Source organism: Crocuta crocuta, unplaced genomic scaffold (assembly GCF_008692635.1).
Source record: "Crocuta crocuta isolate KB4526 unplaced genomic scaffold, BGI_CrCroc_1.0 scaffold197, whole genome shotgun sequence".
Classification (NCBI taxonomy): domain Eukaryota; kingdom Metazoa; phylum Chordata; class Mammalia; order Carnivora; family Hyaenidae; genus Crocuta; species Crocuta crocuta.
In genome coordinates this window covers 4,315,947-4,341,224 of record NW_027532002.1, presented here as the reverse complement: position 1 = coordinate 4,341,224, position 25,278 = coordinate 4,315,947, and the positions used below count along the sequence as shown (strand labels likewise).

Here is a 25,278-nt window from a genome sequence, read left to right as displayed (position 1 = left end):
AAGTGTTTAATGAAAGAAAAACCTATTAAAGAATCTACTTTGTTAGGGGAAGGAGAAAAAATATGATTATTCCAATAGTCATTTGCTAAAACTCAAAATTCATTCAAGATTTTAAAACTTAAAAATTTTCAGCCAATTTGGAATGAAAGAGACTCTGCTAATTTGATACAGGGTATCTAGAAAATAACCTACAATAATTCTTTATGGTAAATCATTAGAAATGAAGAGGGGCCTGCTATCAATTTTTTTTCACCTTTGAATTTTTTTAAGTTTATTAAATTTTTCTTTTTTTTTTTAATGTTTTATTTATTTCTAGGAGAGAGAGAGAGACAGCGTGAGCAGGGGAGGGTCAGAGAGAGAGGGAGTCACAGACTGAAACAGGCTCCAGGCTCTGAGCTGGCAGTCAGCACCGAGCCTGACACGGGGCTCGAACCCACGAACCGTGAGATCATGACCTAAGCGAAAGTCGGATGCTTAACTGACTAAGCCACCCAGGCACCCCATATTAAATTTTTCCTTGATTGAGAGAGAAAGAGAGAGAAGGGCATAGACAGAGAGGGAGACGGAGATCCTAAGCAGGCTCTGCACAGTCAGCACAGAGCCTGACTTGGGGCTTGATCTCATAGGCCTGAGCTGAGATCAAGGGTCAGACACTTAACTTACTGAGCTACCTAAGTGCCCTGCTATCAGTTTTTTTAATTGAATATTGTGCTGAAGGTCTTAGAAGATTAAGACCCAAGTGTGAGAAGATATTCACTGAAAAGGAAGAAATAAAACCGCCATTATTTGTAGATGATTCAAGTGTCCACATAAAAAATCTGGTCAAATCTACCAAAAATCAAAACTAATGAGAATTCAGCAAAGTTGCTGAAATAGTTATAAACGGCATCGCGTTGCAAATCCCCAAAGAATGTAAGCTCCCTAAGAATTATATTTTCTTCCCTGCTATTTCCTTAGGGCTACAGTTGTGCTGGTCCCTTTGTAGGTACTCAAATATTTGTGGAGGAAACAAGTGAATGAAGGTTCACTAATAAGGCTGAGCATCCTTGATGTGTTTATAATTCACCAATATGTCACAGATGAGGCTCAAGGTATGGAAAGATTATTATGATTATTCCACTTGGGTGTTTAAAATTTTAATATAAAATCCAGTGTGTCAATGGAGGGGAAAGTAGAAATCAGACTGCTTTAATGAGAGACAGAAATGGTCAGATTGTTGAAAGGAGAGTAACAGGGACCACCCAAGCAACAGAAAAGTCACCGGGCCTGGGAATCCAACGACTTTAGCCCAATCTCCTTCCAATTTAGGACTGAAACTTCATATATATGGGTAGATTACTTAACTTCCCTGTATCTCAGGTGTCGTCATCTTAAAATAGAGATAATGATAATAATACCCATTTGGAATCCTGAGCAGAGAACACAGAGTTCACTAACTGGACCTTAACATAAAAATAGCAACCACCACCTAACCTCAGATACCCCACCCCCCCACAAAATGCCTCAGTTGGCACAAAAACATTTTTATATCAGAGGTCTAGTGGAACCTATGGACCAGATAGTACCACTATGGACCAAGCAGTACAAAACTGGGTAGTTTCACCTGTGACATCTTCCAGCACAGCCTTAAGCCCAAAGCTTCCAATTAGCTGGCATTTCTGGAACACTCTCATTCCAGTCTTTCTCCCTGCTGATCTACCTACCAACCCTCTCAATTACGTAACTTGGAAGCCCTGTTTGGCTGAACACAACCCACTGTATCCCTCAGCCTATTTCTGAATAGCTGCTGAACTTTGTTTCCTCTCAAGAACACTCCTGTTCTTAGCTGCCCTCATAAAGAGGTTCTTTCTTTCACTGGTCATGCACCCCAGCACTGAGATATGACCACTAGCTTGTGGAAAATCCCTGACTATTATAAATTTTGGGGAGCTATATTTAAGGAAAATATTATAAAATTATAAATACAAACATCTTCTGATACTTCTCTCTTTCCCCTTGCAGGTCACTCTGTCACATTCATTGAAGACATAGGAAACCTCTACATGACTACAATATGAAGGAAGGGGTGAATCATCTAAAACTCCAGCTTCCAAGATCTTTTCCTTCCTCAATGCCAATGACTTTCACCACACAGCATTTGAGAAAACCACTACTTGGTCACCCAATGGACCTTTTCATAATTAGCAACTGTTCCAACTCTGAAATCCTAAATTTAAAATGCTCATTTTCGGGGCGCCTGGGTGGCTCAGTCGGTTACGTGTCCGACTTCGGCCCAGATCATGATCTCACGGTTCGTGAGTTCGAGCCCCACGTTGGGCTCTATGCTGACAGATAGCTCAGAGCCTGGAGCCTCCTTCAGATTCTATGTCTCCCTCTCTCTGACCCTCCCCTGCTCACGCGGTCTCTCTCTCTCAGAAACAAATAAAACATTAAAAAAAAAAATTTAAAATGCCCATTCTCTGACTACAACTCCCTGTCATGTAAAAGATCTCCATTAACTTTTTTTCCATTTGATCAGCTCCCCTCTGACATTACTTCCTTTCTCTTCCTGACTATATACTGGGCCACTAAGTAGGGTGGTGTGAGGCACGTAGGGTAAAAATTTAAGGAGGCACTCATGTTCACGGTCATGCAAGTACAGGGTATACATTATGTGTCATGACATATTCCTTTAACTTCTCACCATTACACTGAACTTTCTTGAACCCTTGCTCTTCTGTCCACAAGCTCTGTAAAACCACAGACGTTGGTTTGGGGCCACCCAACATTCAATGTCTCTCCCAAGCAACTGAATATGACTGAGCAAGTGACACACTACTACAGATGAGGGAAAATACAATGTACTGAGCCTCGGGGGCGCCTGGGTGGCTTAGTCGGTTAAGCATCCGACTTTCGCTTAGGTCATGATCTCACAGTTCGTGGGTTTGAGCCCCGCGTCGGGCTCTGTGCTGACTGCCAGCTCAGAGCCTGGAGCCTGATTCGAAGTCTGTGTCTCCCTCTCTCTCTGACCCTCCCCTGCTCACGCTGTCTCTCTCTCTCTCCTAGAAATAAAAATATTAAAAAAACAAAAAAAAAACATAAAAACAAAGTACTGAGCCTCATTCCAAGTCAGCCCTCAACTCCACCAGCAATCCTCTCGCACGTTTGTAGATGACTGTTTTTTCCCCTCCCTGCAGCAGTATAGCAGACAGTGTTAGTTGCCAGCTCAATTAATACCCATTCCCTTCCTTAGTCATAGCATCTCAATTTATTGCAAGTGGCAATATGCCCAGCTAAAAGACACTGTCATTTCAGCCATGGGAAGCCAATACGGTATAAACTGAAGTTGGGTAGGTCTTCTAGTAAAGCTCCTTAAAAGCAAAACCGATGACAGAAGACAAACTGCTGTGTACCTGTTGTGCTCTTTTTTACCCTTTCCTTTCTCAACACTTGCTTTCTGCCTGGAACATGCATCTTGTGACATGTGGCATTTTGAAGACGGAAGACATTATAAGGATGGCAGAGCAAAAAAAAAAAGAAAAAAAAGAAAAAAAAGAGCTGGGTTCTTTGTGACAGCAAGGAGCTCCAGATCAGCCCTGGGAGGATGGCATACCTCCATCTCTATGTGAAAGAAAAACTTTATCCAGTTTCAGGCACCACTATTTCTGCTCAAACATAACTTCTACCTGGTAATGAAGACAGTCATTCCAAATTTCCAATGCTCCCTTAAAGTCTTATTCCTGCCTTCCACTGAAAAATATCAAGGTTAGGGAGCCTGGGCAGCTCAGTCAGTTGGCACCAGAGTTTTGGTTTCAGCTCAGGTCATGATCTCATGGTTTTGTGTGACTGAGCCCCAAGTCAGGCTCTGCTGACAGCACAGAGCTTGCTTGGGATTCTCTTTCCCTCACTCCTCTCCTGCTCCCCCATACATTCTCTCTCTCTCAAAATAAATAAATAAACTTTAGGGGAAAAAAATCAAGGTCATCACATGCTAAAGCACTGATATTCCTGCCTTCAGGACTTCATTTCCCTCCTATCTCAGTAACTTTCTTCTGTCCAAAGTAAAACATTGTAACCAGGCTTAGCTAAACTCACCTTGTGCTTCCTTAGAATATCATGCTAACATCCCTTCTCTCTTCACTGTAGGTAACATCTCCCTGTCTCCCCATTCTGGCCATAAAGATACCTAAATCTCTAGCTTTAAAAAACAAAAACAAAAACCTCACAATAATCTTTCCAACCCCACGACTCCCGTTAACTATCATCCTAGGTCTTTCCTTTCTTTTTACGCAAAAAAAAGTGGAGTCCGGGTGTGCCAGCTTCTCTCTCCAACTGTCCATATACCAGCCCACAGACGACTTCCCGGGGACCTCTCTCATTCTCCCAAACTATGTCGCCCTGCCAGAGCCTCTGCACCCCTGCTTTTATTCTCTGCAGCAGTAGGGGCTGTAATAACCCCTTGTGAATAACCTCCTCTCAGGTCCGCACCGTCCAGGCTGGCCTCCTTCCTCTCTCCTCATCGGTCAGCTCGTTTTCCTTAGTGTCGTTAAGCCCAAGGAAGGAAGGAGACCAGGGGCTCAGAACAGGGGAGATAAGCTGTCTTAACTGAACACGCTCAAATGTAAGGGACAGTCCAGGAGAGCGAGGGGGACAGGGAACCGACCTGTCCTCTGGACGCGCCGACACCAGGACGTCCACGCACTGGAGCAAGCGTGGTGAGGAAAACTGCCCCAAGGCTTCTCCAGGTGCGCTGGGGTGGAGCAGTCAGGCTCGTGTCCTCGGCCAGAGCGCATGCGTGGGCCACCTGCGGGAGGGCTGCGCCTGCGCAACAGACAGCACGTGCCCACCTCGAGGAGGATATAAAGGTGGGAGCCAAGACTCCCGGCGCCAGAGACATTCCAGGTCGCGTCGGTTTAGAGTAGGTGGGCGTACCGAACACGGGGGTGAGGGGTCGTCACGGAGGTCCGGTGAGGGATGGGTGCCGAGGGAGCGGAGAAGACCGGCTGGCCGGACTCGGAGCGGGTGTGAGACGTGGGTAAAGAGAAGCTGGGTCCGCCGGGATGGGCTCCTCTGTACCTGGGAAGGGGCGGGGTGGGCAAGGCGAAGAGGCTGAGGACAAGGGTGCTGCAGGCCGGACCTAAGCGGCGGCCCTCCAGTGGAGCTCCTGGGCACAGCCCGTCACGTTCGAGGCGCTGTGCACGTTGTCTCCTGGCCTCCGTCTTCCCTCCTTGCTGCTGCTTCTGCTCAGGGAGCAAAAGCTTGTTTGGGCGAGATGCGGCCGGGCTTGTGGACAGCGCTGCCCGGGTCCCCAACACGCCGCCGTGCAGCCCTGTGTCCGCCATCCCAGACCAGCCAGAAGAGAAGTGAGGACCCCGCCGCCCAGACTTGGAAGTCTTAAAGGAAACTAGGACGGCTTCTCCCCTAACGGCAGTGTATGGAGCTGCGTACGACTGCCCTTTCCTAAGAACGCCCACCTGTTTTTCAGCCTAGGAAATGAGAGCCTTTTCAGAAAACAGTGCACATTTTGAGGCCAGTAATGCCAGACCCTTTTTTACGTGCACGCCACGGGCCGCAGCCTTACCTGAGTCCCTGGTGCCAGAATCCCACCTACAATCCATTCTCTGTTCCTGGGGCAGGTGAGAAATCCAAGACGTTCTGCGTGGTTAGAGACCCTACCCCTAAAGCAGTGCCTAAGGTTTTCTTATTAATCCGTGATCTCCCTTTCCCTACCGTGTCCTGACACAAAAGGGATTATAGCAGCACATAGGGCCAGTGTTTGAAGTTCACTTTAATAGGTAAAATTTGAATTCTAGCTATATGCCAGTTATTCTGCTAAATACGGAAAATAGGTTCTCTCATTTGACCTCCACAACCCGATGAACTAGGTATTATCGTGTCTTTGACAGATGAGGGAACTGAGGCCCAGAGTCTGGGACTTGCCCAGAGTTACCCAGCAGTCAACCAAAATGTTATGAAACCAGTCTAGTAGAGGGACCTAGAGCTCCTAGTCCGTATAAGTTTTTCAACAGGGCCTAAAGATTCTAAAAGCTATTACAGGAAAGTCAAAAAAGTATTCTGGGAGAAGTATGGCAAAACTGAAACGTTTGGGAGGTGGACACTTCATGCGTTATAGGGTGGGAGAGGGCTGTAGGTAGTGCAGGAGGATCCATGGGTGATCTCCCTTCTCACACCTCCAGTAGCAAAAACAACGTCTACTCTTCTGTGTACCCTGTTGCAGATAAAACATGCTGTGTATCTTATATAACTGTTTGCCAAGGAGAGAACTAGGTGTGATAAGGACTGCTTTTGAGTTCATCAGTAACTGGTGCCACATTAGTAGAATTTTTAGTCCAAGGAGCTCCTGGTGGCAGCCGTTTTAGAGTTATAATGTGAGCAATACAAATTTGCCAGCATGTGGCCTATGGACTTCAGCTCCTCACCATGTCTTCAGCAAGACTGCTTACCTGACATATTTTGGACTTGGACCTCCACATGAGCTAGTTCCTTAAAGAAATTTTTTATATATAAGCATTCCATTAGCTCTGTTTCTCTGGTGATCCCCTAATTAATACAGATGTTGAAATGTGATTTTGGATAGGTGGATGAAGGAATTATATAAGGAAAACTCTTGAGGTCAGAGGGTGGGAAATTCCTGAGGAAAAAATGCATATTGTATCTTAAACTGTCTTTGAATTAAAAAGCTGAGATTCTATACTCATGCAGTATGTTCATGTGATTCACTTTCAGGTTTGTTTGTTTATTTATATCTATTTATTTATTATTTGTTTAAAGTTTATTTTGAGAGAGAGCCCTTGCACAAGCAGGAGAGCGGCAAAGAGAGAATCCCAAGCAGACTCCATGCGGTCAGTGCAGAGCCAGAGGCAGGCTTGATCTCATCAACTGAGATCATGACCTGAGCCAAAATCAAGAGTCAGACACCTAACCAACTGAGTCACCCAGGCGCCCCTCACCTTCAGGTTTAAAATATTTTTCCTGTGAGTTGTGGTTTAGAATTAAAGTGATGAGTACTGGAAGATTTGTTGCTTATTTGCTTATTTGTTTTAATTGCAACTAAACTCAGAGATTTTAGTGAATGAAAGAAATAGGATTTACTGTCTTGAGTAACCTAAAATTCCAAGAAAGAAGCCACTTCAGGCTGGCTAAATTGGGAATCAAAAGATATAATCCATATTAGTATCTATTTCCCTTTATTTCTAGGTTTTGACTTTCTCTATATTGATCTCACACTTAGCCATTTCAACGTGGCAAAGATGGTTACAGCATTTCTAGGTCTGTAGTGATTTTATGGCTTGGGATCCCAGAGAAGAGCCCTCTCTTCCAGTAGATTCAATGAGTTCCAAAACTCACTCTCAGTGGTCTGGCTTTGTCACATGCCCTTCTTTGTTCTACTTACCAAGCCAGGAATATGGTCTAGTCTCCTTTACCAGTCTAGGTTATATGCCCCATGTTGAAGGTGTATAAGTCAGTCATATTCCATTTGGACATAGAAGGTCTCTCCTTTTCCAAAGGAGCTTGAAGGGCCTATTGCCAAAAGAAGAATGGATGCCAGTACAGAAAGATGTTGACTATAGATTCACTGAAGATAATTTACGTCATTTTTGGATAAAGTTAGTTAAGTAGGAAATGGGAGGAATGTATTAGAACTTGTCGTATAGCTGAATAAAATTGTGTATTAAACAGCATGTCTGTCATACCCAAGGTTGTAGAGATGTTCCTTGGGGGGATATAACATGAGTTCAGTTGAGCAAGTGGACTCAAAGCATCCTTGGTTGTATTAACCTACAGGGCAGATTATTGTGGCTCATTTTTAACCTAGTCATTTTGACTAGAAATTGATCATAATGGGAGGCATAACTACTCCATGAATAACAGAACATCTCTTCACTTGAAACTGGCTTAAATTATTTTTATTTTGTTGAAAAAGTAACCAAATGCAAGGCTCCTGGGTGGCTCAGTTGGTTGAGCACCTGACTTGTGATTTCGGCTCAGGTCATGAACCCAAGGTCGTGAGATAGAGCATCATATCGGGCTACACGCTGATCACAGAGCCTGCTTAAGATTCTCTCTCTCCCTCTTCCCCTCTCCCCTGCTGTCACACCTGCCCTCTCAAGAAAGGAAGGAAGGAAGAAAAGAAAGTAACCAAATGTATAGGGCTAAAAATTAAAATAGCATACAAATAAGGAATTAAGTCTTTCTTTAAAAAAAAATTTTTTTAACATTTATTTGTTTTTGAGAGACAGAGTGAGACAGAGCATGAGTTGGGGAGGGGCAGAGAGGGGAGGCGGACACAGAATCCAAAGCAGGCTCCAGGCTCTGAGCTGTCAGTACAGAACCTGACACTGGGCTCAAACTCACAGACCGTGAAATCATGACCTGAGCTGAAGTTGGATGCTTAACCAACTGAGCCACCCAAGGCACCCCACCCCTCTTTATCTATCTATCTATCTATCTATCTATCTATCTATCTATCTATCTATCTATCTATCTATCTATTTTTGAGGGAGAAAGAGAGAAAGGGAGAGAGAGGGGCAGAGAGAGAGAAGGAAACACAGAATCGGAGGCAAGCTCCAGGCTGTGAGCTCTCAGCACAGAGATCATGACCTGAGCTGAAGTTGGACACTTAAGACAGAGCTACTCAGGCACCCCTCTTCCCTCTTAATCTCTTTTTGCAGTCTCCCAGTACCTTACCCAAGGCAGAAAATATTGCCAGTGATTTCGGTATCTTCCCAGATATATTCTATGCATATTCAAGGATCTCTACCTCTATTTAGTAGACTTTATTTTATAGAGCAGCTTTAGGTTCATAGCAAAATGGAGCAGAAGGCAGAAAGACATCTCATATGTTCTCCATAATGCATAGCTTCTCCAATTATCAACATCCCTCACCAGAGTGGTACATTTGTCATAATTAGTGAACCTACAATGATACATTATCACCCAAAGCTCACCTTAGGGTGTGCTCTTAGAGCTGTATGTTCTATGGTTTTGGATAAATACATCATGAAATATATCCACCATTATAATGCCATTTTGAATAGTTTCACTGCCATAAAAATCCTTTGCATATTCATGACTCCATTCTTTCTAACCCCTGGCAAACACTTATCTTTTTACTGGCTCCATAGCTTTGCCTATTCCAGAAAGTCATATCATTGGAATCATACAGTATGTAGCTTTTTAGATTGGCATTTTCTACATAGTAATATGCATTTAAAGTTTTCCTATATCTTGTTGATACTTGATAAGTCACTTGTTTTCGCTGCTGAATAATATCCCATTGTTTGAATTATGATACTTTATACATCCATTCATTACTGAAGGATACCTTGGTTTCTTCAGGTTTTCACCATATATTTAATTTTGTAAGTAACTGCCAAACTTTCTTCCTTCCACACTATTTTGTACCATCTTACATTTCCACCAGCTAGCAGAGTTCCTCTTGCTCCGTATCTTCACCAGCATTGGGTATTGTCAGTGTTCAGGATTTAAGTATTCTGGTATCTTTATAGTATCACATTGCCTTAATTTGCATTTTCTTGATGGCACATGATGCAAAGCATGTTTTCATACGTTTATTTGGCAAGTTTTGTCTGTGTATTTTCTTTGGTGAGGTGTCTGTTAAGGTCTGCAGCCTCTTTTTTAATCAGGTTATTTTCTTTTTTTTTTAAGTTTATTTATTTATTTTGAGAGAGACAGGGGCAGCATAAGCAGGGGAGGGGCAGACAGGGTGGGAGAGAGAGAATCCCAAGCAGGCTTTGCACTGTTAGCATGAAGCCCCACTCTGGGCTTGAACTCATGAAACCATGAGATCATGACCTGAGCCCAAACCAAGAGTCAGATGCTTAACTGGCTGAGCCACCCAGGTACCCCTAATTGGGTTATGTTCTTAAATTTTTAAGGGTTCTTTGTATATTTTGGGTAACTGTCCTTTATAAGGTATGTCTTTTACCAATATTTTCTCCCAGTATGTGACTTTTCATTCAGTTGACAATATCAGTATCTTTTGCAGAGTTTTAAATTTTAATGAAGTCAGCTCTTCAGTTCTTTCTTGCATGAATCATGTCTGCCACTAGTATTGTACATAACAAGTCATCACTGTACTCAAGGACATACAGGTTTCTGTTATCTTCCAGGCCTTATAGTTTCTACATTTTACATTGAGGTTTGTGGTCCATTTTGAGTTGATTTTTGTGAAGGGTGTTTAAGGTCTGTTTTTAGGATCACTTTTTGCACTGTATGTTCAGTTGTTCCAGGATGATTTGTTGAAAAGACTGTCTTTGCTCCATTGTATTGTCTTTGCTCCTTTGTCAAACATTGGTTAGTTACAAGGTCTGAGTGTGGGCTCTCTATTCTATTCTGTTGATTTGTTTGTAATTTCGTAATTGTTTGGTAGATTTCAGTGGGCCTTTCTGGGCCTGCACTTTTAGTTCTGGAAGGTTATCAGTTGATTCATTTTCTTGAATAGATACAGGTCTATGCAGATGTCCATTTCTATTTGTGTGAGTCTCACAAACTTGTCTTTCAAGGAATTGGTCCATTTTGTGTAGGTTATGAAAGTTGTGGTAACAGAGTTCATAGTATTCCTTCCATCTTTTTATTTTTTTATTTTTTTTATTTTTTTTTTTAATTTTTTTTAATTTTTTTTATTTTTTATTTCTAGGCGAGAGAGAGAGACAGCGTGAGCAGGGGAGGGTCAGAGAGAGAGGGAGTCACAGACTGAAACAGGCTCCAGGCTCTGAGCTGGCAGTCAGCACAGAGCCCGACGCGGGGCTTGAACCCACGAACCGCGAGATCATGACCTAAGCGAAAGTCGGACGCTTAACCGACTAAGCCACCCAGGCGCCCCTCCTTCCATCTTTTTAATGTCCATGGCATCCTCTTTCATTTCTGACACTAGTCATTTGTGTCTTCCCCTTTTTTACTCAGTAAGCTGGCTGAAGGTTTATCAACTTTATTGATCTTTCCAAATAACCAGCTTTTTGTTTTGTTTTGTTTTTGTATTGATTCTGTTGTCAATTTCATTAATTCTGCTTTAATTTTTATTTTCTTATTCCTTGAACTTAATTTGCTGTTTATTTTCTAATTTCTGAAGATAGAGGCTATATGATTGATTTTCAAATCTTTTCAATTTTGTAAATTTCCCCCTAAGCATTACTTCCCTGTCATCTGACAAATTTTGACAAGTTCTATTTCATTTAGTTCAAAATCTTTTTTTTAAGTAGGCTTTGTGCGTATCACAGAGCCCATTGCCAGGCTTAAACTCATGACCCTGATATCAAGACCTGAAGTGAGACCAAGAGTTGGATATTTAGCTGACTGAGCCACCCAGGCACTCCTAGCTCAAAATCTTTATATTTCCCCTGAAATTTCTTCATTGACTCAGGGTTACTTAGTATTTAATCTCAAAGTATTAGGGGATTTTACAGCTATCCTTGTTTTCTATATTCAGCTGTAGGCTAAGAGGAGATACTGTATGATTAATATACTTTTTAATTTGCAAAAGTGTTTTTATGGCCCACAGTATATACTGTCTTGGTGAATGTTCCATGTAGGTGTGAGCTGCGTATTCTGTTGGATGAAGTAGTCTGTGGATGTCCCTTATTTGCAGTGGGTTAAGGGTACTGTTGAGTTCAGCTGTCCTTACTGATTTTTTCCTGCTGCATTTGTCCTATTCTGATACAGGAGTACTAAAATCTCCTAGTGGTAATAGTGAGTTATTCTATTTCCTTGTGTACTTCCATCACTTTTGGCCTCACATAGTTTCACCCTCTGTAAAGGGCATGCACTTTAGGGAGGGATTGTTATGTTTCAGTGAAGAATTGATGTTTCATGTAATGCCAGTCTTTACCCCTGGTCACTTTCCTTGATCTGAAGTCTGCTCTGTCTGAAAGACAGCATGTCCACTTTCTTTTGATTAGTATTAGCATGGTACATCTTTATTCATCCCTGTATTCATAGTTAAAGTGGATTTTTTTTTGTAGACAACACAGTTTTTGCTTTTTAGGATGTCTTATAATGTTTTATTGATTGCCAGGCATTCTGTACTGGATAAAAGGAAGTGCTCTAATTAGGCTTTTAGTGACATGAGAAGTTATAGAGGTGGGACAGGGATCATAGTGCTATGGTTATAGGAGGGCTGTGATTTTAGGTCTCAGTTTTTTAGTGAGATTGTGCCTTTGGACTATAAACTGTGCCTCCTCCCATTAGGCAGGGAAGGTGGTCTGGGTGGGTTTGAGGTAAGTATTTGCTTACACCCATTGAGGCTCTGGTCAACTAGCTTGTCCTGAGGTCTGGTGTTAGTGTTGGTTGGAGTTCTCCTTGTGTATGTCACAGGGTGGTCCTCTTCCCGCCTCTTCCTGAGGGATCTTTCTCCCAGATTTACTGTAAGAAACTGGTTGAACTACTGTAGATAAAATTCAAAAAAGCAAAGGGCAGGGGGAGGATTCCCTATGAATGGGTCCCTTTGAAGTTTTTAACTCTCAGATTTGTTCTCCTTGAGCCTGCAACTTGTCAGTAACAGTTCAGGCTTCCCTGTCCCACTACTAGTTCTCATGGAGTTTTTATCTCTTTGGTTTATGTTCCTCTAAGTTGTACTTATCTGCATTCACATTATCTCTCCAACACTGGGGTAGAACTTTGCCTGTAACCTACTGCTATGAAGGGTCTGGGAAGAATTCTTGATTTTTTTCAGTTCAGCTTTTTACTGTTTGGAGTAAGTCACTTCCAAACTTCTTACATATCTAGAATCAGAAACTCTACCAGCTTTTAATAATAATTAGACATGCAGTACACATAGGTGTACAATTGAAATAGAGGGAGAGACTCATGCTTTTATAAATAGGCTGATTTTGAATCAATATTAAATCCACTTTGCATCCATTGCCTCCTTTGTATAACAAGACGAATTAGTTTTCTTTTAACATTGGCCAACATTTCCCCATTTCTCCCACCACCCAGCCCCTGGCAACGCCACAATTCTACTGTTTCTGAGTTCATCTTTTCTAGATTTTACATATAGGTGAGATGATACAGCATTTGACTTTCTTTGTACAACTGACTTCTCTTAGGAAAATGCCTTCAAGATCCATCTGTTGTCACAAGTGGGAAGATTTCCATTTAAAATACAAAAGGTTGGGGCACCTGAGTGGCTCAGTCAGTTAAGCATCCGACTTTGGCTCAGGTCATGATCTCGCAGTTTGTGAGTTCGAGCCCCATGTCAGGCTCTGTGCTGACAGCTCAGAGCCTGGAGTCTGCTTTGGATTCTGTGTGTGTCTCTCTCTCTGCCCCTCCCCTGCTTGCATTCTGTCTCTCTCCCTCTCAAAAATAAATAAAGAGTAAAAAAAAATTTTTTTAAGGTGGTGGGGTGCACCTGGAAGGCTCAGTTCGTTGAGTGTCTGACTTTGGCTCAGGTTATGATCTTGCGGTTTGTGAGTTCAAGCCCTGTGCCTCGTTCTGTGCTGACATCTGGGAGCCTGGAGCCTGGAGCCTGCTAAGGATTCTGTTTCTCCCATTCTGTCTCTCTACTCCCTCCCCCACTCACACTCTGGCTCTCTCTCAAAATTAAATAAACATTAAAAAAAAGTTTAAAGAAAAAAAAAGGTTTTAGAGTACCTGAGTGCCTCACTCAGTTAAACATTGACTCGATTTCAGTTTAGGTCTTGATCTCAAGGATGTGAGTTCAGGTCCTGCATTGTGTTTTGTGCTGGGGTCGAAACCTACTTAAAGTGTGTGTGTGTGTGTGTGTGTCTGTGCGTGTGTGTATACACACGGATACGTATAAATTTATATTTATTATATATATCTTATATTTATTACATGTATATATGATATCTATTATATATATTATACACACACACACATATATAAAAGGTTTCGGTAGCAGTTGGAAGAAGTAGGGAAGGAGGAATTCCCAGAAAAGCGGAAAGAAGTTGGCCTGTGGGGAACCCACATATGGCTAGAGCCTATAGGCTTAGTGGGACAGTAAGACGATACAGATACAAATCAGATAATAAAGGCCTTTATGGCATCCTAAAGAATGGAGTCATTGTTCATCATTTCCTGAATGGCAGTGATAAGCCTTTCAAATACTGTGTCTGGAATGAGGAGGGATCACAGTTGAGTCAGAAAGATAATTCTGGGGGCACCTGGCTGGCTCATTTGGTAGAGCATCCGGCTCTTGGTGCTCAAGGTCGTGAGTTTGAGCCCCACAGTTGGGTAATCGCTACGGTTGGGTGTAGAGATTACTTCAGGAAAAAAAAAAGATAATTCTGGAGGTAGTAGGGATTACAGACCTGTGAATGTCAGGGGGATGGGTCAAGGAAATTAATGAGGTAAAAACAAGGGAGAGGACTTCAAAGTTTTTTGCATGATAGCAGAAGAGGGAAGTTATTACAAAGAGTAGCCATAGATTTTGGTGATTAGTGAGTGATAAAATTTTAACACCTATATTTTTGCAGTGAGTGGCTGGATAGGGTCCTGTGGTAGATTCTACTGGCAGGGATCTGCTACTATGGTATTTTGTTCTACTGTATGATATGGTACAACATATGGTAGGAAGTTACCTGTGTCATGAGCTTTATTCTGTTGGCTTCTAACCTCTATAGACAGTGTTGAGTTCCCAAGCTGTGACTTATCTGTTTCCTTTCAATACAGGAAGCAACCCATAAGCTTGTATGTATAAATACATTAGGCCAGGTCCGAGAGGCATTTTGATGCAGTCTTAAACACTGAAATTGAGTTCAAAAGATCATCCTCACCATATTGAGTAAACTGCCTCATAAACACTGATCTGAGTATAATTTTTGCTTTTATATACTAAGTAGAAATTTTATCTTAATTTTGTCAGTTGTATACATCTGTTTTCCAAAAGCAAACGGCTTTCCTTAAATGAATTTGTATGAGAGAAGCGTGTCTGTCATTACTGGCACCATTGTACTGTTTACCCCTAAAGAGTGGAAAATGGGGAAAGATGTGTATATGAGTGAATGAATAGTGCTGAATGAACAGGTTTAGAAAGGCTTGTACATACAAAGGACTTTTGTTCTCCTTTGCTCTATAAGAGCTGACATAATTATTCTTTTTTCAGCCACAACAATCTGGAATTATGCTTAGTGGGTGCTTGGTCTCTTTGAAAAAGGGCCACTACTAAGTAGGGGTGATTCACGATATGCTATCTGATGGCCTGGCAACCAGTCAGAACAGATGCGTGCTCTTGTAGTGAAGGAGGGTGCGAGAGGCCCCACTGATGCGGTCATTGCCCTTTCACTTGTTGAATCCTGAGCGGAGAAGGTGGGGGCCATTAGCTACCAACTAGTGTGGAAGAAACTCCATATTTTAACAACTGGTGTGGCCACATGGCTGTGTACTGGCAGAATGTTGGGACTGGCTGCAGGAGACAGAGTCATTAACTACTGTATTCTCTTTTTAGGTTTTAGAAATGGAAGTCTGTATTTTCCATCTTCAGTGGTACTCAGTGAGTATCCTGGCTTCCTTGTCCTCAGCCCCCATTGCCCACTACACTTAACTGAAGACCTAAGTTTTGTAACACAGCACAGTACCAGCACTGTAGTGCCTATAGAAAGAAAACAAAAAAAAGAGACACTGAGACTGAACCTCAGCAGGCTGCAAATATGACTGAGAAACAAGATACCCCCTCAGAAGGTGAGATGGTGACCAGTATCCCTACTTCTGATATTGACATAGAAACAGACAACATTCCTAAGAAACAGATGGGGTTTTGTCTTCTGTTGCCCAGAAGAGGGAGCTACGTGGTAAGAGCGCTTCTAATAACAGCTTGTGTAGAACATCACCTTAGGAGACTTTGCATCTGAGGAAGAGAAAATGAGGCTAGAACAGAGCAAAGGATCCCCTGTAACGCAGTTTTGGAAGACTTTAAAGGAAACTATGCATTTGTATGACCTAGCTTATGGTAAAGCCATGCCAGAGAAGATGGTGCAGTACAATAGAATTACACAGAGTTCTTGGGAAAGTAGAGGTGTGCTTTTTAACCCTCATGAGGGTACAGAGGGCATTACATGTAAAGATGAAGAAAGTACTGTCTGGTTGGAGCAGTGTCCTGATGTAAGACATGATGATGTGGTGAAGTTGGGCTGCATCATGAATATGAACTTGGGTCAAGAAAAAAAAGAAAAAGACCATGTAACTGCCCCCAATTCCTGTCTTCTCCAGATGAAGCAAAAGACAGAGATGAAATCCAGGATACGCTGAATTCAAATCTGTGCCTATCTTCTGGAGATGGCAACAAGCTCCAGCAGGAAAGGACAGTCAGCTCCAGCAATAAAGCCACTGAAGACCTGGGCCTACAGTCCAAATCCCACAGTCCCCTTAGCATTGGAGAAAACATGTCAGATAATGGTAGTGTGGGCCATGGCTTCTCTGTGAATGTGGATGAAGTTGAAGTGATACAGAGTAACAGTTACTGGGAGAATTATGTCCTTCCCCCATCTCACTCGCCCAGTTCAACCAGGTCGATGGAGGCATTCAGTGTGATATGAGCTGGTGGCAGGATGCAGAGCTGGAGAAATCCCCTGAGCAAATGCCTTCCAAACATGAGTCATCACTAACTAGACTACAAAACTAAGGGATCGCAGAGAAAGTCGATCAGGAATGGGAAATTGAACACAAATGAAGAAGAAATGACCATGAATGATGAGATTGAGGAGTATCATGAGAACTTCAAAAAGTGTGCCAAGATTAAAAAGACTGTGAAAGGCAAGAAGCAGAAAACCCTCAGCAATTTCTCAAGTGGTAATATAGTGTATTTATTGAAGAAAAATGCTGGCTTAAACCCTGTACTTCCCAAGGATTCAGAGGACTGTGAGTTTGAAGAGGAAGTTTAAGATGAAATGTAAGAGGTAGAATGCTTCTTTGAAGAAATTAGTCCACCAGACCCTGTGACTTCCTCGAAAGGAAGGATTTATTGCAAGGCCAGCAGGATAATCAGGATGCCACCTGAGTGGTCTCTCCCTCAACTTACTGTCTGGACCACCAGAAATAAGGACAGGTTAAAGCATGGTGAATATAAGATCATCCCTATGGTGTATGAGGTGACCGGACAGGATGGCAGGCTCCAAAGGGAACGTACGATGGCCATGCAGGAGGGACTGGACTCCAAGAGAGCCTCTCACAAGTCATGGGAATGTAAGTGACTGATGGGCTGATCCTATTTGGTTGTCTGTGGTGCTTCTGTACTGGGTCCTGGATGCAAAGGCAGCCGTAGATCAATAGTATTTCTCCATTTTGAAAGTATGTTCTTAAACAACTGTAGGTGCCCATGTGTGTAGGATTGGCAGAGATCCCGTTTGAGGTCCTGCATTCTAGAAATCATAATGTAATTTGAAACAAAGAGCTGTGGCAGATGATGGAGAGCTGAGCGGTCGTAAAGGACAGTGGGGTTGAGAGAAAAGGACGTTGATGTAGGTGGAGTTGCTGAGAATGGGCAGTCCATGTGGAGGCAGTGAATTGTGAAACACATTTGGAGACTATGGTGTGGAGTGGGAATGGAGACCGTAGCGTGAGCTCATCAAATGGGCAGTCTGGGCAGGTCAAGTGTGTTCCAGGGTTTGAGCCTGAGACCAGCAGGCCGGAGGGGAGACCTGAGAGGAGTTGAGAAAGTAGGTCTAAGCAGAATGGGCTACAGTAGTTAATTTTCTTTTTTAGATATTTGTCCTCTAGGCAATAAGGATTTGCCACAGCAAATTGAATAGAGAAAGTACAGGAAGAAGTGTGCTCTAGGAATCTTCAGCTGGCAGTGCAGTGTAGGAGGAATTTGAACTCTGCCTATATGGCTGAAACCCCTGTATATAGTCAGTTTTAGTGAACACTGGATATAAAGAGTGATGAAGGTCCTAACTCACATGGGAGTAAAAGATCTACATCTCAGTGAATTTATTAATGAAATTGATTCCTTAAGAATAAAAGGCTGGGTTTTGAACTTGAGCATCTAGAGAAAATGGTAACGTCTGTGGAAAAGTAAATTTGGGAAGGGAATTTGTTTTGCTCTATTGTGTGGTTGTCGGGGGGAGGATTGGACCAGCAGGTCATGCACACCTAGTTGAAGCTGGCGTTTGGACCACCGTATTTTTAGGGAGGGGGCTCAAATGAGTGGGAAGGACCCAAAATAGAGCCTGGGGGATGATTATATCTGGGGTACAAAAATGAAATCAAGTAGGTAAGGGATGAATGGGATGCATAAAGACCCCTAGGAAATTTAATTTTCAGTCTTAGCTCATAAACCAGAACACTGGCCATCTTACCTTTAGTCTTCTTAAAGACTCATTTGCTTCTGCTGTCATTTCTCATCAGTGTGTAGGAATCAGTTTTTTCCATCCTATCACAGCCCTGTGAGGAAGACAACTTTAATTTACTCTTGGTAATGCAGTCAAGATGGTAATTTTCAGGCTGAAATCTCTAGATTGTGGCTATTATATTTTTTATTGCTAAGGACTATAGAATGATAGAATAAGATCTTGAAAAATGGGTTTTCTTGAAAGATGTGTTTTTATGTTTTTTTCCATTTTTTAAGCAATTTGGGTTATTTAATGTATGAATCACTTCTTTCCTCAGATAACGGTGAGAAATGGAAAAGCAAGGTACCTTAAAAGTTTCAAACAGATTTGAAGCAGATGCTGTAAAGTTTAGGAAACAGCCAGCAGGTACAGAGTTGGTATCTATCCTGTGTCCAGTTTTGGTGTCTCATTGATAGGGCTTTGTTTGGGGTTTCATACTCAGTGCATGTTCTGTCCTCTAAAACTAACATTGCTTGTGGGCAGTGAAAATGGCAGCATCCTAACTGGGTAGTAGACTTGTATCTATAGTTCTTTGCTTACAAGCAGATTGGAGGCAAAGCCTTTTATTCTGTGGAATGTCATTCTTGTGTCAGTTTTCCACATTTAATTCCCAGTGTTGTTCTGGTAGTCTGTTGTGGGTTATATGGGATTTTTTAAGTTATCCTACCGGTTCAAAGTATCCCAGTTTAGAGCTGGGCACTGGAAGTTCAGGGTCTTCCTTAAGGGTCTAGTAGTTTGACAGGCTTCTTGTCACACGGAGTCTTGGCATTGAGTATCCCTGACACACTTGCAACCCCTAGGCCCAGGGTGTCAGGGAGCAAGTGGTTATTGGCCTTTTAAATGGGCCATTCTTGCCTTGCAGTGGTCATAAAGTAAAGACTGATAATCATGCTCAGGCAAAATGTTAAGACCTTCCTTTAACTTTATCCTAAAGATGAAAATTAAAGATATTAGTAATGATTCTCTGTATGGGATATCTTGAGTTTGTTATACAGTTGATTTTAGGAACTGTATTATTCTATTATTTTACAGGAAACAAATACTGAGTTCCAGCTACATAAAAGAACTAATTGTTGCATCATTATGGTGGTTTAGAACATGTGATCACCCCTTGATTTAATCTAATAAAGCTGTTATACCAACAAACAAGAAAATGTGACTCTGTAAAGCCTTTGGAATTAAAAGATATAAAACAGCAAATAAATTGAATTGCATATGTGTGTGATTCTTTTTTTTTTAAATTTTTTTAAATGTTTTATTTATTTCTAGGAGAGAGAGAGACAGCGTGAGCAGGTGAGGGTCAGAGAGAGAGGGAGTCACAGACTGAAGCAGGCTCCAGGCTCTGAGCTGGCATTCAGCACATAGCCCGACGCGGGGCCCGAACCCACGAACCGCGAGATCATGACCTAAGCGAAAGTCAGATGCTTAACCGACTAAGCCACCCAGGCGCCCCTGATTCTTAAGCATTTTCTTCCCTTCTCAAAATGGCCACATCACTGGAAACACCAACAAAGTTGGGTCATTCATGAATACTTCTGCCATGTATATTATGGTCTTATAATCCCCAGGGACCTTTAAATATGGGGAAAAGGATGGCAGCGTTGAAGATACAATAAATAGATGGATTCCCCATGAACAGGAACTGCCCTGAAGAGAGAGACAGTATTCATTTTTTATAAATGTAAGCCAGGCATATAGTAGATCCACTGATGGGTATGTCCAGTGCGGGCTGAAGGGTGGGTTTGTAGTATGTTATTTACTTCCGATGTGCACTCGTAGAAACACAGGAAACTTTAGGCAAACAAGAGTTCCTTATACTCAGAACCTATGACCTAGATAGTAAATTTGTGGAACCAGTCTTCTCCCAATAAAAGGTACAGGTTAAGTCTGTGACTAGGTGCCAGTGTTTACATGTGGATGAAAGCTGTCCTAAGGGTATTTGTAAGGTATAGGTATTTGGCAGATATGGAGAGGTTAGGGTTACCTCTTGGAAGGACTGAGTGATTGTATCGACAATATTTTGATAGATATAGATGGGTCCACTCAATATTGCCTGTAAGTTGTTCAGTGAGGAGTTTTAAATATATATGTATATTTTTACTATATTTTTTTATATTTTTAACTCCCTATAGTAACAAAGTACCTCTCAAGATGGATTAAGGAGATAGTAAAAAGTGATGGCACTGCATGTTTTCAGATGAGATGCAAAAAGGCAAGCAAAAGATGATACAGTTTCTAAAGCTGGTCTTATGCAAAGATCTGTGACTTATCTCCTGCCTAAGCCCTATTTAAAAGATTGAGTAGATACTCTAGGAGAATATCTGTGACCTCTATCCTCACCCATGGCTGGATTCTCCTATGTTCTAGTAACACCTGCATTTTCACTTTCATAGCCCATTATGTATGCAACGTGACACAGGAAAGTTACAACGCTTATACCCTTGAGACCATGTATTCCTTAGGGCTATAGATTATGGTCTCCAATACAGTATCCATGGAATAGTTAGTACAGAGCCTGGCATGTCATATGCACTCAAATATTTGTGAATGAATGGCCTAGTATCAATTTAAATGGACAGTTTTGTTCTTGGCACTGTTCCCACCATCATTCCAAGCCCAGAACATAACTGAAATGGGAAAGCTAAGTTAGGAATGCATTGGCTGGAGTAACTGAACAATAAAGAACACTTGAGTCCAGATAATCCAACTCTTGAGCTTATTTGGGAACTACAGGAAGGCATTCCACTACTCTACCTCCCCACCAACAGTTCTGATTCATTCAAATTCCAACAGTCTGATTCATTCACATACAAATCCCCATGAGAAGATTAAGGAGTGTGGCTTTTCATTAATGTGTTAATATGAGTTGAATCTGATTGCTTTTTTTTTTAATAGTTTATTGTCAAATTAGTTTCCACATAACACTCAGTGCTCATCCCCACAAGTGTCCTCCTCCATGCCCCTCCCCCCTCCCCCCACATCCATCAGTCCTCAGTTTTTGTCAGCATTCAAGAGTCTCTCATGGTTTGCCTCTCTCCCTTTCCCCCACCATTTCCGCCCTTCTTCTCCCCCTTGTTCCTCCGTCAAGTTCCTCCTAATCCTCCTATACGTGCAAACATATGATATTTGTCCTTCTCTGCCTGACTTATTTCGCTCAGCATAACACCCTCAAGGTCCATCCATGTTGCTACACATGGCCAGATTTCATTGTTTCTCATTGCCATGTAGTATTCCATGGTATAGATAAACCACATCTTCTTGATCCATTCATCTGTTGATGGACACTTAGGCTCTTTCCATGTTTTAGCTATTGTGGAGAGTGCTGCTATGAACATTGGGGTACATGTGCTCCTATGCATCAGCATTTCTGTATCCCTTGGGTAAATTCCTAGCAGTGCTATTGCTGGGTCCTAGGGGAGTTCTATTGTTAGTTTCCTGAGGAACCTCCACACTGTTTTCCAGATGGGCTGTACCAGTTTACATTCCCACCAACAGTGTAGGAGGGTGCCCGTTTCTCCACATCCTCGCCAGCATCTAGAGTTCTCTGATTTGCTCATTTTAGCCACTCTGACTGGCGTGAGGTGGTATCTCAGTGTGGTTTTGATTTGTATTTCCCTGATGAGGAGGGATGCTGAGCATCGTTTCATGTGTCTGTTGGCCATCTGGATGTCCTCTTTGGAGAAGTGTCTGTTCATATCTTCTGCCCATTTCTTCACTGGGTTGTTTGTGTTTCGGGCGTGTAGTTTGATGAGTTCCTTATATATTCTGGATATTAACCCTTTATCTGATATGTCATTTGCAACTATCTTTTCCCATTCCGTTGGTTGCCTATTAATATTCTGGGTTGTTTCCTTGGCTGTGCAGAAGCTTTTAATCTTGATGAGGTCCCAATCATTTATTTTTGCTTGATTGCTTTTTTGACATCTGTGAAATAGGAGTTTGAAGTGTGGGTGAACTAATTCAAGACACTTAAATGGACCATAACTGGGGCTCTCTCGCTAGTAGGAAGATGTTGGACCCTGGAAGGCAGGGAAGATGGTAATGCCGGTATATGGAAGAGCTAACACAAAAAGAAGATGACAAGTTCAATGAACATTTTCCTGCCATGTAATCCTTCCTAAAGTCTTTATTCTAGAGGCTAGATGAGAAGCCAAGCATAGGTTTGGAAACTGGAGTCCAAAATGAAGGGTACATCCTGACATCACCTTCCCTTTCATTTTTCCAAATGGTTATTATACCCCATGGCACATTAAGTTCCTTAGGGTCAGACTCTGGCATGAAGATTTGTGTGCAGGGAGTGCTCTAATAGACAGTGCTTTGCGGAATAAAATCTCTGAAGGGGCAAAGAAAGCATGATTAAGCACAGGGAAGAAGTTTGGATGTGATAAAGCAAGAACAAAGACCTCAGCCAATCCCATTGGGAGCTCCTGAGCTGCAATGATCCTGCAGGGTTTTCTCAACTGGGGTAAGAGGCCACCCATATACCCATGGATTAACCAGTCACTGATACAGGATGGCCCTTGGAAAGGAAGCGTGACCTTGGGTACTGTGGCTTTCTTTAAGAAAGGTCAGTCCCTGGATAGGAGAAGTCAGTTGCAAGTTGTCAGGTTGTCAGCCATCCCAGCAGGTGGGAGGGTAAATACTTTAGTCCTCAAGTCAGTAGCGGGGAATTAGGGAAATACCATTAGCACAACACAGCATCCACTACAACTTCCAAATCAGGTTCCAACTGGAGCATGTAACCCTATTCACATTCTGTTAGAAGTCAAGTCTAGGGGCATCTGCGTGGCTCAGTTGGTTGAGTGTCTGACTGGCTAGGGTCATAATCTCATGGCTCAGAAGTTCGAATCCAACATCCGGCTCTGTGCTGGCAGTATAGAGACTGCTTGGAATTCCCTCCCTCTCGTCTCTGACCCTCCCCCACTTGGGCTTTCTGTTTGTCTGTCTCTGTCTTTCAAAAGAAATAAAAAAAAAAGTTGAGTCTAGAGGGGTGCCTGGGTGGCTCAGTGAGTTCAGTGTCTGACTCTTGATTTTGGCTCAGGTTATGATCCCATGGTCATGAGATTGAGTCCCATGTTGGGCTCAACTGAACATGGAGCCTTCTTAGGATTCTCTCTGTCCCTGCCCTGCTCGCACATGAACATGCACATGCAACTCTCTCTCAAAATAAACAAAGAAATAAACAAAGAAATAAAGTTGAGACTAGAACATGAAACAAGCTGGTCTCTGCCCTAAAGAAGCTTCCAGACATGTGGGGCAGTCACTAATTTCAACAAACGTAGTGGCTTAAAACAATAACCATTGACTTCTGGTTTCTGGGCTAGCATATGAAGAGATAAGAAATCTCTGTATTTAGATTTATGTTAGTTAATATATAGTATAGTATTGGTTTCAGGAATAGAAGGGAGGTAAGGAGTCTTCACACTCTGTCCTGAGATGTAAAAAGAACTAAAAAATTACCAAATCTCCCTAATTTCATCAAAGAATAGAGGTCATGGCAAAACCGCTGATCCAAAAATTGGAGAGGGAGGCAGATACGGAAAATCACAACTTCCCATGGCAGAAGCGTCTGTGGGAGATAGGATGTGTTACGGTAGGATACCGAATGTAACAAGTGGACCATTCGGGTGTTGATGTGAGAGGTGGGCTTGTGGGTATGTGGGGACACAGAATATATGGGAAATCTCTGTAGTTTCTGCTCAATTCCATTGTGAACTTAAAATGGCTGTAAAAAAAAGGAGTCTGAATTTTTAAAAAGATGAAAACTAAAAGCATCACCCATTTATTATCTCATAGGTCTGTAGGTCAGAAATCTGGGTAGAATAGATTAGGATCTCAGTTTAGCACTTCATAATGCCAAAATGAGGTGTGGACAGGCTAGGTTATTACCTGAAGGCTGTGGAGAAGAATAGATGTCCAAGATCATTTAGACTATTAGCAGGAGTGAGTTCCCTGCAAGTACTGTAGGACTGAGGTGACCATTTCCTTGCTGGTTGTTGCCAAGGATTGCTTTCACCTCTTGGAAGCTGCCACATTTCCTTGCTATATGGTGCCTTCATTTTTTTTTTAAACTTTTTTTTTTTTCTTTTCAGATTTTAAGTAATCTCTACACCCAATGTGGGGTTTTAGTTTACAAGCCCAAGATCAAGAGTTGCATGCTTTACTGAGCCAGCCTGGTGCCCCAACCCCTTCAATTTAAAATAAATCCACCAGGGGCGCCTGGGTGGCTTAGTCGGTTAAGTGTCCGACTTTCGCTTAGGTCATGATCTCGCGGTTCGTGGGTTCGGGCCCCGCGTCGGGCTCTGTGCTGACTGCCAGCTCAGAGCCTGGAGCCTGTATCAGTCTGTGACTCCCTCTCTTCTCTGACCCTCCCCTGCTCACGCTGTCTCTCTCTCTCTCTCCTAGAAATAAATAAAACATTAAAAAAAAAACTTAAAAAAAAATAAATAAAATAAATCCACCAATAGTACATCGAGTCTTTCTCAAACTTGGAATGTGATTTGCTCTTTGCTACCTGCCAGTATATTTAAAAACTTCTGGTTTTAAAATTGTCACGTCATCTGGTTCTGACCATCCATATATTTACGAAAATATGTATATTTCAACAGTGTATCATAATCTAATCACAGGAATAAAATCCATTAGAGTAAAAATTTCTACAGATTTGGACAAATCTTGGAGGTTACTTTGTAATTCTGCCCACCACAGCCATGACGACAGGTTGATGGATACCTTGGTAGAAGGAGGTCTAGTGACTTCTCTTCCTTTTTTAAATAGGACTGGAGAGTACTGAGTCTGAAGGAAGAGATTTTGGACGAAGAATTTTTGATTGATGAGCTTTATGGGCTCAGCACTCTGGGAATTGGAACAAAGGAGGAAGAGGTTACTCTGAGATACTGCTGGGTAAACTGGGCAAAAGGACTACAGGTCAAGGGCTTTGACAGACTGAAGTAAAGGAACACAGAATTTA

The 25,278-nt window shown here is 42.2% G+C and overlaps 2 long non-coding RNA genes across 2 annotated transcripts; both read left to right on the top strand.

The window, feature by feature from the left end:
* Positions 1-4,762: 4,762 nt before the first annotated feature.
* On the top strand, positions 4,763-15,655 carry LOC144241028 (uncharacterized). The gene is made up of 3 exons (XR_013337942.1): positions 4,763-5,001; positions 5,465-5,615; positions 15,428-15,655. It is a non-coding gene; the product is annotated as an uncharacterized LOC144241028 (long non-coding RNA).
* A 13-nt stretch (positions 15,656-15,668) lies between these two features.
* On the top strand, positions 15,669-19,517 carry LOC144241027 (uncharacterized). Its single transcript, XR_013337941.1, has 3 exons — positions 15,669-17,160; positions 18,586-18,674; positions 19,341-19,517. It is a non-coding gene; the product is annotated as an uncharacterized LOC144241027 (long non-coding RNA).
* The last annotated feature ends 5,761 nt before the right edge of the window (positions 19,518-25,278 follow it).